The sequence below is a fragment of the Labrus bergylta genome, chromosome 13 (genome assembly GCF_963930695.1).
Source record: "Labrus bergylta chromosome 13, fLabBer1.1, whole genome shotgun sequence".
Classification (NCBI taxonomy): Eukaryota; Metazoa; Chordata; class Actinopteri; order Labriformes; family Labridae; genus Labrus; species Labrus bergylta.
In genome coordinates, this window is record NC_089207.1 from 7,130,266 (window position 1) to 7,142,718 (window position 12,453).

Below are 12,453 nucleotides of genomic sequence, written 5' to 3' on the forward strand. Positions count from 1 at the left end.
TAAAAGCTTACAGCACCTGGGATTCCCAGGCGGTCTCCCATCCAAGTACTAACCAGGCCAGTTTTGAAAGAGGGAAGTTAATCTTCACGGAATCGGTTTGTTCAATGTGTTTATCAGACGTTTGAACGTTCAGTTTGCCCGCAAGTCGTGAAACAAGTCTTAAAAACAAGCTGCAAGTCTTTAGTTAACTCCCAGCGTCAAAGTATTGCTGAATCTAGTAAGATTAAGTGTAAGTCTATCCATAGGCCCACACGTTTGAGTAGAAAAGTAATAAAATCAACTAGGTCATAGTCACTTGCTCTAATTTTGGCGAGGTGTTACTTTAAACCTAAATATGTATAAATAACCCTTTAACAACCTGTTCATTCACTTACGGCCATACCACCCTGAACACGCCCGATCTCGTCCGATCTCGGAAGCTAAGCAGGGTAGGGCCTGGTTAGTACTTGGATGGGAGACCGCCTGGGAATACCAGGTGCTGTAAGCTTTTAATACCTCCTTTAGCCAGAAGAGGGCGCTGTTGCCTCACTAGTGGAGAAAGGACTGAGAGAAACAGGCCAGTGGAAAATGAAACATGATTTTATTTGGCAGTCTGTCCTCTTTTTTTTTGTTGCAATTTTCATCAATGTTTTCAGTGAGTATTAATACATATTACGCTCTCTGGAGGCTGTTTTCAAAGTTCAGTTTTACATTCAAAAAGTACATGTAGCCTACTTACGTAAGGACTACTGCATTAACATATTTTAATTACTTGTACTTAGGTTACTCTTTACTTCCCCACAACACTCTGGTAGCCATATTATACATTTGATTCAACTGGAAATATTCACCATCATTATAAATGTTTTCACATCAATAATAAACATTTACACCAAATCAGGAATTATTATAAATGATTACTATTAAGATTGAATTTTAAAAAAACCTGCAAACAAGTGATGCTTACTTATCAATCAATTGACGATTTTTCAGAAGTTGACCATTTCGCATCGTCACTTTTACTGTGGATTTATTAAGGTTTTCAATCCTGCAAACTTGTGAACAGTGAACAGCAGAAATAAGTTTAAATGTTGCATTAAGGCACACAAGATTTAGGATTATTATAGTAGCCTAAGCAGTGATTGATTAAGATACAAGGGACAACTCGAAATTATGTTTTTATCACCACTTACTTGTTTTGAGGTAATCTTGAATGACAAATGAATAAATCAGCCATTGCAATGTTTCATGTAGAAATCATAACCCTGTGGGGCATACATATTTGATCCCCTCACATTCTCCATTGTAACTAATCATTAAAAAAACAATCCTCCATTAGGAATCACAAAGGAACACTTACTAATTATATGAAAATTCATAATTATTACAATCAGTCCCTATATATGCTATAGATGATCCCCAATCAAAATTCAGTGTAAGCTACTTTGTAGGAAAGTAGAAGCAATGATAGACAAATAAAAAAAGAACTGCAGTGCATAGCAGGAGGTTACAGCGTCCCCTGCTGGCTGAAGCAGGTATTAAAAGCTTACAGCACCTGGGATTCCCAGGCGGTCTCCCATCCAAGTACTAACCAGGCCAGTTTTGAAAGAGGGAAGTTAATCTTCACGGAATCGGTTTGTTCAATGTGTTTATCAGACGTTTGAACGTTCAGTTTGCCCGCAAGTCGTGAAACAAGTCTTAAAAACAAGCTGCAAGTCTTTAGTTAACTCCCAGCGTCAAAGTATTGCTGAATCTAGTAAGATTAAGTGTAAGTCTATCCATAGGCCCACACGTTTGAGTAGAAAAGTAATAAAATCAACTAGGTCATAGTCACTTGCTCTAATTTTGGCGAGGTGTTACTTTAAACCTAAGTATGTATAAATAACCCTTTAACAACCTGTTCACTCGCTTACGGCCATACCACCCTGAACACGCCCGATCTCGTCCGATCTCGGAAGCTAAGCAGGGTCAGGCCTGGTTAGTACTTGGATGGGAGACCGCCTGGGAATACCAGGTGCTGTAAGCTTTTAATACCTCCTTTAGCCAGAAGAGGGCGCTGTTGCCTCACTAGTGGAGAAAGGACTGAGAGAAACAGGCCAGTGGAAAATGAAACATGATTTTATTTGGCAGTCTGTCCTCTTTTTTTTTGTTGCAATTTTCATCAATGTTTTCAGTGAGTATTAATACATATTACGCTCTCTGGAGGCTGTTTTCAAAGTTCAGTTTTACATTCAAAAAGTACATGTAGCCTACTTACGTAAGGACTACTGCATTAACATATTTTAATTACTTGTACTTAGGTTACTCTTTACTTCCCCACAACACTCTGGTAGCCATATTATACATTTGATTCAACTGGAAATATTCACCATCATTATAAATGTTTTCACATCAATAATAAACATTTACACCAAATCAGGAATTATTATAAATGATTACTATTAAGATTGAATTTAAAAAAAACCTGCAAACAAGTGATGCTTACTTATCAATCAATTGACGATTTTTCAGAAGTTGACCATTTCGCATCGTCACTTTTACTGTGGATTTATTAAGGTTTTCAATCCTGCAAACTTGTGAACAGTGAACAGCAGAAATAAGTTTAAATGTTGCATTAAGGCACACAAGATTTAGGATTATTATAGTAGCCTAAGCAGTGATTGATTAAGATACAAGGGACAACTCGAAATTATGTTTTTATCACCACTTACTTGTTTTGAGGTAATCTTGAATGACAAATGAATAAATCAGCCATTGCAATGTTTCATGTAGAAATCATAACCCTGTGGGGCATACATATTTGATCCCCTCACATTCTCCATTGTAACTAATCATTAAAAAAACAATCCTCCATTAGGAATCACAAAGGAACACTTACTAATTATATGAAAATTCATAATTATTACAATCAGTCCCTATATATGCTATAGATGATCCCCAATCAAAATTCAGTGTAAGCTACTTTGTAGGAAAGTAGAAGCAATGATAGACAAATAAAAAAAGAACTGCAGTGCATAGCAGGAGGTTACAGCGTCCCCTGCTGGCTGAAGCAGGTATTAAAAGCTTACAGCACCTGGGATTCCCAGGCGGTCTCCCATCCAAGTACTAACCAGGCCAGTTTTGAAAGAGGGAAGTTAATCTTCACGGAATCGGTTTGTTCAATGTGTTTATCAGACGTTTGAACGTTCAGTTTGCCCGCAAGTCGTGAAACAAGTCTTAAAAACAAGCTGCAAGTCTTTAGTTAACTCCCAGCGTCAAAGTATTGCTGAATCTAGTAAGATTAAGTGTAAGTCTATCCATAGGCCCACACGTTTGAGTAGAAAAGTAATAAAATCAACTAGGTCATAGTCACTTGCTCTAATTTTGGCGAGGTGTTACTTTAAACCTAAGTATGTATAAATAACCCTTTAACAACCTGTTCATTCACTTACGGCCATACCACCCTGAACACGCCCGATCTCGTCCAATCTCGGAAGCTAAGCAGGGTCGTGCCTGGTTAGTACTTGGATGGGAGACCGCCTGGGAATACCAGGTGCTGTAAAGCTTTTAATACCTCCTTTAGCCAGAAGAGGGCGCTGTTGCCTCACTAGTGGAGAAAGGACTGAGAGAAACAGGCCAGTGGAAAATGAAACATGATTTTATTTGGCAGTCTGTCCTCTTTTTTTTTGTTGCAATTTTCATCAATGTTTTCAGTGAGTATTAATACATATTACGCTCTCTGGAGGCTGTTTTCAAAGTTCAGTTTTACATTCAAAAAGTACATGTAGCCTACTTACGTAAGGACTACTGCATTAACATATTTTAATTACTTGTACTTAGGTTACTCTTTACTTCCCCACAACACTCTGGTAGCCATATTATACATTTGATTCAACTGGAAATATTCACCATCATTATAAATGTTTTCACATCAATAATAAACATTTACACCAAATCAGGAATTATTATAAATGATTACTATTAAGATTGAATTAAAAAAAAACCTGCAAACAAGTGATGCTTACTTATCAATCAATTGACGATTTTTCAGAAGTTGACCATTTCGCATCGTCACTTTTACTGTGGATTTATTAAGGTTTTCAATCCTGCAAACTTGTGAACAGTGAACAGCAGAAATAAGTTTAAATGTTGCATTAAGGCACACAAGATTTAGGATTATTATAGTAGCCTAAGCAGTGATTGATTAAGATACAAGGGACAACTCGAAATTATGTTTTTATCACCACTTACTTGTTTTGAGGTAATCTTGAATGACAAATGAATAAATCAGCCATTGCAATGTTTCATGTAGAAATCATAACCCTGTGGGGCATACATATTTGATCCCCTCACATTCTCCATTGTAACTAATCATTAAAAAAACAATCCTCCATTAGGAATCACAAAGGAACACTTACTAATTATATGAAAATTCATAATTATTACAATCAGTCCCTATATATGCTATAGATGATCCCCAATCAAAATTCAGTGTAAGCTACTTTGTAGGAAAGTAGAAGCAATGATAGACAAATAAAAAAAGAACTGCAGTGCATAGCAGGAGGTTACAGCGCCCCCTGCTGGCTGAAGCAGGTATTAAAAGCTTACAGCACCTGGGATTCCCAGGCGGTCTCCCATCCAAGTACTAACCAGGCCAGTTTTGAAAGAGGGAAGTTAATCTTCACGGAATCGGTTTGTTCAATGTGTTTATCAGACGTTTGAACGTTCAGTTTGCCCGCAAGTCGTGAAACAAGTCTTAAAAACAAGCTGCAAGTCTTTAGTTAACTCCCAGCGTCAAAGTATTGCTGAATCTAGTAAGATTAAGTGTAAGTCTATCCATAGGCCCACACGTTTGAGTAGAAAAGTAATAAAATCAACTAGGTCATAGTCACTTGCTCTAATTTTGGCGAGGTGTTACTTTAAACCTAAGTATGTATAAATAACCCTTTAACAACCTGTTCATTCGCTTACGGCCATACCACCCTGAACACGCCCGATCTCGTCCGATCTCGGAAGCTAAGCAGGGTCGGGCCTGGTTAGTACTTGGATGGGAGACCGCCTGGGAATACCAGGTGCTGTAAAGCTTTTAATACCTCCTTTAGCCAGAAGAGGGCGCTGTTGCCTCACTAGTGGAGAAAGGACTGAGAGAAACAGGCCAGTGGAAAATGAAACATGATTTTATTTGGCAGTCTGTCCTCTTTTTTTTTGTTGCAATTTTCATCAATGTTTTCAGTGAGTATTAATACATATTACGCTCTCTGGAGGCTGTTTTCAAAGTTCAGTTTTACATTCAAAAAGTACATGTAGCCTACTTACGTAAGGACTACTGCATTAACATATTTTAATTACTTGTACTTAGGTTACTCTTTACTTCCCCACAACACTCTGGTAGCCATATTATACATTTGATTCAACTGGAAATATTCACCATCATTATAAATGTTTTCACATCAATAATAAACATTTACACCAAATCAGGAATTATTATAAATGATTACTATTAAGATTGAATTTAAAAAAAACCTGCAAACAAGTGATGCTTACTTATCAATCAATTGACGATTTTTCAGAAGTTGACCATTTCGCATCGTCACTTTTACTGTGGATTTATTAAGGTTTTCAATCCTGCAAACTTGTGAACAGTGAACAGCAGAAATAAGTTTAAATGTTGCATTAAGGCACACAAGATTTAGGATTATTATAGTAGCCTAAGCAGTGATTGATTAAGATACAAGGGACAACTCGAAATTATGTTTTTATCACCACTTACTTGTTTTGAGGTAATCTTGAATGACAAATGAATAAATCAGCCATTGCAATGTTTCATGTAGAAATCATAACCCTGTGGGGCATACATATTTGATCCCCTCACATTCTCCATTGTAACTAATCATTAAAAAAACAATCCTCCATTAGGAATCACAAAGGAACACTTACTAATTATATGAAAATTCATAATTATTACAATCAGTCCCTATATATGCTATAGATGATCCCCAATCAAAATTCAGTGTAAGCTACTTTGTAGGAAAGTAGAAGCAATGATAGACAAATAAAAAAAGAACTGCAGTGCATAGCAGGAGGTTACAGCGTCCCCTGCTGGCTGAAGCAGGTATTAAAAGCTTACAGCACCTGGTATTCCCAGGCGGTCTCCCATCCAAGTACTAACCAGGCCAGTTTTGAAAGAGGGAAGTTAATCTTCACGGAATCGGTTTGTTCAATGTGTTTATCAGACGTTTGAACGTTCAGTTTGCCCGCAAGTCGTGAAACAAGTCTTAAAAACAAGCTGCAAGTCTTTAGTTAACTCCCAGCGTCAAAGTATTGCTGAATCTAGTAAGATTAAGTGTAAGTCTATCCATAGGCCCACACGTTTGAGTAGAAAAGTAATAAAATCAACTAGGTCATAGTCACTTGCTCTAATTTTGGCGAGGTGTTACTTTAAACCTAAGTATGTATAAATAACCCTTTAACAACCTGTTCATTCGCTTACGGCCATACCACCCTGAACACGTCCGATCTCGGAAGCTAAGCAGGGTCGGGCCTGGTTAGTACTTGGATGGGAGACCGCCTGGGAATACCAGGTGCTGTAAGCTTTTAATACCTCCTTTAGCCAGAAGAGGGCGCTGTTGCCTCACTAGTGGAGAAAGGACTGAGAGAAACAGGCCAGTGGAAAATGAAACATGATTTTATTTGGCAGTCTGTCCTCTTTTTTTTTGTTGCAATTTTCATCAATGTTTTCAGTGAGTATTAATACATATTACGCTCTCTGGAGGCTGTTTTCAAAGTTCAGTTTTACATTCAAAAAGTACATGTAGCCTACTTACGTAAGGACTACTGCATTAACATATTTTAATTACTTGTACTTAGGTTACTCTTTACTTCCCCACAACACTCTGGTAGCCATATTATACATTTGATTCAACTGGAAATATTCACCATCATTATAAATGTTTTCACATCAATAATAAACATTTACACCAAATCAGGAATTATTATAAATGATTACTATTAAGATTGAATTTAAAAAAAACCTGCAAACAAGTGATGCTTACTTATCAATCAATTGACGATTTTTCAGAAGTTGACCATTTCGCATCGTCACTTTTACTGTGGATTTATTAAGGTTTTCAATCCTGCAAACTTGTGAACAGTGAACAGCAGAAATAAGTTTAAATGTTGCATTAAGGCACACAAGATTTAGGATTATTATAGTAGCCTAAGCAGTGATTGATTAAGATACAAGGGACAACTCGAAATTATGTTTTTATCACCACTTACTTGTTTTGAGGTAATCTTGAATGACAAATGAATAAATCAGCCATTGCAATGTTTCATGTAGAAATCATAACCCTGTGGGGCATACATATTTGATCCCCTCACATTCTCCATTGTAACTAATCATTAAAAAAACAATCCTCCATTAGGAATCACAAAGGAACACTTACTAATTATATGAAAATTCATAATTATTACAATCAGTCCCTATATATGCTATAGATGATCCCCAATCAAAATTCAGTGTAAGCTACTTTGTAGGAAAGTAGAAGCAATGATAGACAAATAAAAAAAGAACTGCAGTGCATAGCAGGAGGTTACAGCGTCCCCTGCTGGCTGAAGCAGGTATTAAAAGCTTACAGCACCTGGTATTCCCAGGCGGTCTCCCATCCAAGTACTAACCAGGCCAGTTTTGAAAGAGGGAAGTTAATCTTCACGGAATCGGTTTGTTCAATGTGTTTATCAGACGTTTGAACGTTCAGTTTGCCCGCAAGTCGTGAAACAAGTCTTAAAAACAAGCTGCAAGTCTTTAGTTAACTCCCAGCGTCAAAGTATTGCTGAATCTAGTAAGATTAAGTGTAAGTCTATCCATAGGCCCACACGTTTGAGTAGAAAAGTAATAAAATCAACTAGGTCATAGTCACTTGCTCTAATTTTGGCGAGGTGTTACTTTAAACCTAAGTATGTATAAATAACCCTTTAACAACCTGTTCATTCGCTTACGGCCATACCACCCTGAACACGTCCGATCTCGGAAGCTAAGCAGGGTCGGGCCTGGTTAGTACTTGGATGGGAGACCGCCTGGGAATACCAGGTGCTGTAAGCTTTTAATACCTCCTTTAGCCAGAAGAGGGCGCTGTTGCCTCACTAGTGGAGAAAGGACTGAGAGAAACAGGCCAGTGGAAAATGAAACATGATTTTATTTGGCAGTCTGTCCTCTTTTTTTTTGTTGCAATTTTCATCAATGTTTTCAGTGAGTATTAATACATATTACGCTCTCTGGAGGCTGTTTTCAAAGTTCAGTTTTACATTCAAAAAGTACATGTAGCCTACTTACGTAAGGACTACTGCATTAACATATTTTAATTACTTGTACTTAGGTTACTCTTTACTTCCCCACAACACTCTGGTAGCCATATTATACATTTGATTCAACTGGAAATATTCACCATCATTATAAATGTTTTCACATCAATAATAAACATTTACACCAAATCAGGAATTATTATAAATGATTACTATTAAGATTGAATTTAAAAAAAACCTGCAAACAAGTGATGCTTACTTATCAATCAATTGACGATTTTTCAGAAGTTGACCATTTCGCATCGTCACTTTTACTGTGGATTTATTAAGGTTTTCAATCCTGCAAACTTGTGAACAGTGAACAGCAGAAATAAGTTTAAATGTTGCATTAAGGCACACAAGATTTAGGATTATTATAGTAGCCTAAGCAGTGATTGATTAAGATACAAGGGACAACTCGAAATTATGTTTTTATCACCACTTACTTGTTTTGAGGTAATCTTGAATGACAAATGAATAAATCAGCCATTGCAATGTTTCATGTAGAAATCATAACCCTGTGGGGCATACATATTTGATCCCCTCACATTCTCCATTGTAACTAATCATTAAAAAAACAATCCTCCATTAGGAATCACAAAGGAACACTTACTAATTATATGAAAATTCATAATTATTACAATCAGTCCCTATATATGCTATAGATGATCCCCAATCAAAATTCAGTGTAAGCTACTTTGTAGGAAAGTAGAAGCAATGATAGACAAATAAAAAAAGAACTGCAGTGCATAGCAGGAGGTTACAGCGTCCCCTGCTGGCTGAAGCAGGTATTAAAAGCTTACAGCACCTGGGATTCCCAGGCGGTCTCCCATCCAAGTACTAACCAGGCCAGTTTTGAAAGAGGGAAGTTAATCTTCACGGAATCGGTTTGTTCAATGTGTTTATCAGACGTTTGAACGTTCAGTTTGCCCGCAAGTCGTGAAACAAGTCTTAAAAACAAGCTGCAAGTCTTTAGTTAACTCCCAGCGTCAAAGTATTGCTGAATCTAGTAAGATTAAGTGTAAGTCTATCCATAGGCCCACACGTTTGAGTAGAAAAGTAATAAAATCAACTAGGTCATAGTCACTTGCTCTAATTTTGGCGAGGTGTTACTTTAAACCTAAGTATGTATAAATAACCCTTTAACAACCTGTTCATTCGCTTACGGCCATACCACCCTGAACACGCCCGATCTCGTCCGATCTCGGAAGCTAAGCAGGGTCGGGCCTGGTTAGTACTTGGATGGGAGACCGCCTGGGAATACCAGGTGCTGTAAGCTTTTAATACCTCCTTTAGTCAGAAGAGGGCGCTGTTGCCTCACTAGTGGAGAAAGGACTGAGAGAAACAGGCCAGTGGAAAATGAAACATGATTTTATTTGGCAGTCTGTCCTCTTTTTTTTTGTTGCAATTTTCATCAATGTTTTCAGTGAGTATTAATACATATTACGCTCTCTGGAGGCTGTTTTCAAAGTTCAGTTTTACATTCAAAAAGTACATGTAGCCTACTTACGTAAGGACTACTGCATTAACATATTTTAATTACTTGTACTTAGGTTACTCTTTACTTCCCCACAACACTCTGGTAGCCATATTATACATTTGATTCAACTGGAAATATTCACCATCATTATAAATGTTTTCACATCAATAATAAACATTTACACCAAATCAGGAATTATTATAAATGATTACTATTAAGATTGAATTAAAAAAAAACCTGCAAACAAGTGATGCTTACTTATCAATCAATTGACGATTTTTCAGAAGTTGACCATTTCGCATCGTCACTTTTACTGTGGATTTATTAAGGTTTTCAATCCTGCAAACTTGTGAACAGTGAACAGCAGAAATAAGTTTAAATGTTGCATTAAGGCACACAAGATTTAGGATTATTATAGTAGCCTAAGCAGTGATTGATTAAGATATAAGGGACAACTCGAAATTATGTTTTTATCACCACTTACTTGTTTTGAGGTAATCTTGAATGACAAATGAATAAATCAGCCATTGCAATGTTTCATGTAGAAATCATAACCCTGTGGGGCATACATATTTGATCCCCTCACATTCTCCATTGTAACTAATCATTAAAAAAAACAATCCTCCATTAGGAATCACAAAGGAACACTTACTAATTATATGAAAATTCATAATTATTACAATCAGTCCCTATATATGCTATAGATGATCCCCAATCAAAATTCAGTGTAAGCTACTTTGTAGGAAAGTAGAAGCAATGATAGACAAATAAAAAAAGAACTGCAGTGCATAGCAGGAGGTTACAGCGTCCCCTGCTGGCTGAAGCAGGTATTAAAAGCTTACAGCACCTGGGATTCCCAGGCGGTCTCCCATCCAAGTACTAACCAGGCCAGTTTTGAAAGAGGGAAGTTAATCTTCACGGAATCGGTTTGTTCAATGTGTTTATCAGACGTTTGAACGTTCAGTTTGCCCGCAAGTCGTGAAACAAGTCTTAAAAACAAGCTGCAAGTCTTTAGTTAACTCCCAGCGTCAAAGTATTGCTGAATCTAGTAAGATTAAGTGTAAGTCTATCCATAGGCCCACACGTTTGAGTAGAAAAGTAATAAAATCAACTAGGTCATAGTCACTTGCTCTAATTTTGGCGAGGTGTTACTTCAAACCTAAGTATGTATAAATAACCCTTTAACAACCTGTTCATTCGCTTACGGCCATACCACCCTGAACACGCCCGATCTCGTCCGATCTCGGAAGCTAAGCAGGGTCGGGCCTGGTTAGTACTTGGATGGGAGACCGCCTGGGAATACCAGGTGCTGTAAAGCTTTTAATACCTCCTTTAGCCAGAAGAGGGCGCTGTTGCCTCACTAGTGGAGAAAGGACTGAGAGAAACAGGCCAGTGGAAAATGAAACATGATTTTATTTGGCAGTCTGTCCTCTTTTTTTTTGTTGCAATTTTCATCAATGTTTTCAGTGAGTATTAATACATATTACGCTCTCTGGAGGCTGTTTTCAAAGTTCAGTTTTACATTCAAAAAGTACATGTAGCCTACTTACGTAAGGACTACTGCATTAACATATTTTAATTACTTGTACTTAGGTTACTCTTTACTTCCCCACAACACTCTGGTAGCCATATTATACATTTGATTCAACTGGAAATATTCACCATCATTATAAATGTTTTCACATCAATAATAAACATTTACACCAAATCAGGAATTATTATAAATGATTACTATTAAGATTGAATTTAAAAAAAACCTGCAAACAAGTGATGCTTACTTATCAATCAATTGACGATTTTTCAGAAGTTGACCATTTCGCATCGTCACTTTTACTGTGGATTTATTAAGGTTTTCAATCCTGCAAACTTGTGAACAGTGAACAGCAGAAATAAGTTTAAATGTTGCATTAAGGCACACAAGATTTAGGATTATTATAGTAGCCTAAGCAGTGATTGATTAAGATACAAGGGACAACTCGAAATTATGTTTTTATCACCACTTACTTGTTTTGAGGTAATCTTGAATGACAAATGAATAAATCAGCCATTGCAATGTTTCATGTAGAAATCATAACCCTGTGGGGCATACATATTTGATCCCCTCACATTCTCCATTGTAACTAATCATTAAAAAAACAATCCTCCATTAGGAATCACAAAGGAACACTTACTAATTATATGAAAATTCATAATTATTACAATCAGTCCCTATATATGCTATAGATGATCCCCAATCAAAATTCAGTGTAAGCTACTTTGTAGGAAAGTAGAAGCAATGATAGACAAATAAAAAAAGAACTGCAGTGCATAGCAGGAGGTTACAGCGTCCCCTGCTGGCTGAAGCAGGTATTAAAAGCTTACAGCACCTGGTATTCCCAGGCGGTCTCCCATCCAAGTACTAACCAGGCCAGTTTTGAAAGAGGGAAGTTAATCTTCACGGAATCGGTTTGTTCAATGTGTTTATCAGACGTTTGAACGTTCAGTTTGCCCGCAAGTCGTGAAACAAGTCTTAAAAACAAGCTGCAAGTCTTTAGTTAACTCCCAGCGTCAAAGTATTGCTGAATCTAGTAAGATTAAGTGTAAGTCTATCCATAGGCCCACACGTTTGAGTAGAAAAGTAATAAAATCAACTAGGTCATAGTCACTTGCTCTAATTTTGGCGAGGTGTTACTTTA

The 12,453-nt window shown here is 37.1% G+C and overlaps 6 non-coding genes and 2 pseudogenes across 6 annotated transcripts; all 8 read left to right on the forward strand.

Moving 5' to 3' along the window:
• The first annotated feature begins 368 nt into the window (after positions 1 to 368).
• LOC136181401 (5S ribosomal RNA) lies at positions 369 to 487 on the forward strand. Its single transcript, XR_010667749.1, has one exon. It is a non-coding gene; the product is annotated as a 5S ribosomal RNA (ribosomal RNA).
• A 1,399-nt stretch (positions 488 to 1,886) lies between these two features.
• LOC136181631 (5S ribosomal RNA) lies at positions 1,887 to 2,005 on the forward strand. Its single transcript, XR_010667978.1, has one exon. It is a non-coding gene; the product is annotated as a 5S ribosomal RNA (ribosomal RNA).
• Positions 2,006 to 3,404: 1,399 nt separating this feature from the next.
• LOC136181849 (5S ribosomal RNA) lies at positions 3,405 to 3,523 on the forward strand. The gene has a single exon (XR_010668189.1). It is a non-coding gene; the product is annotated as a 5S ribosomal RNA (ribosomal RNA).
• Positions 3,524 to 4,923: 1,400 nt separating this feature from the next.
• LOC136181758 (5S ribosomal RNA) lies at positions 4,924 to 5,042 on the forward strand. The gene has a single exon (XR_010668105.1). It is a non-coding gene; the product is annotated as a 5S ribosomal RNA (ribosomal RNA).
• Positions 5,043 to 6,442: 1,400 nt separating this feature from the next.
• LOC136181856 (5S ribosomal RNA) lies at positions 6,443 to 6,551 on the forward strand (annotated as a pseudogene).
• Positions 6,552 to 7,950: 1,399 nt separating this feature from the next.
• Positions 7,951 to 8,059, forward strand: LOC136181857 (5S ribosomal RNA; annotated as a pseudogene).
• Positions 8,060 to 9,458: 1,399 nt separating this feature from the next.
• On the forward strand, positions 9,459 to 9,577 carry LOC136181853 (5S ribosomal RNA). Its single transcript, XR_010668190.1, has one exon. It is a non-coding gene; the product is annotated as a 5S ribosomal RNA (ribosomal RNA).
• Positions 9,578 to 10,977: 1,400 nt separating this feature from the next.
• Positions 10,978 to 11,096, forward strand: LOC136181759 (5S ribosomal RNA). The gene has a single exon (XR_010668106.1). It is a non-coding gene; the product is annotated as a 5S ribosomal RNA (ribosomal RNA).
• The last annotated feature ends 1,357 nt before the right edge of the window (positions 11,097 to 12,453 follow it).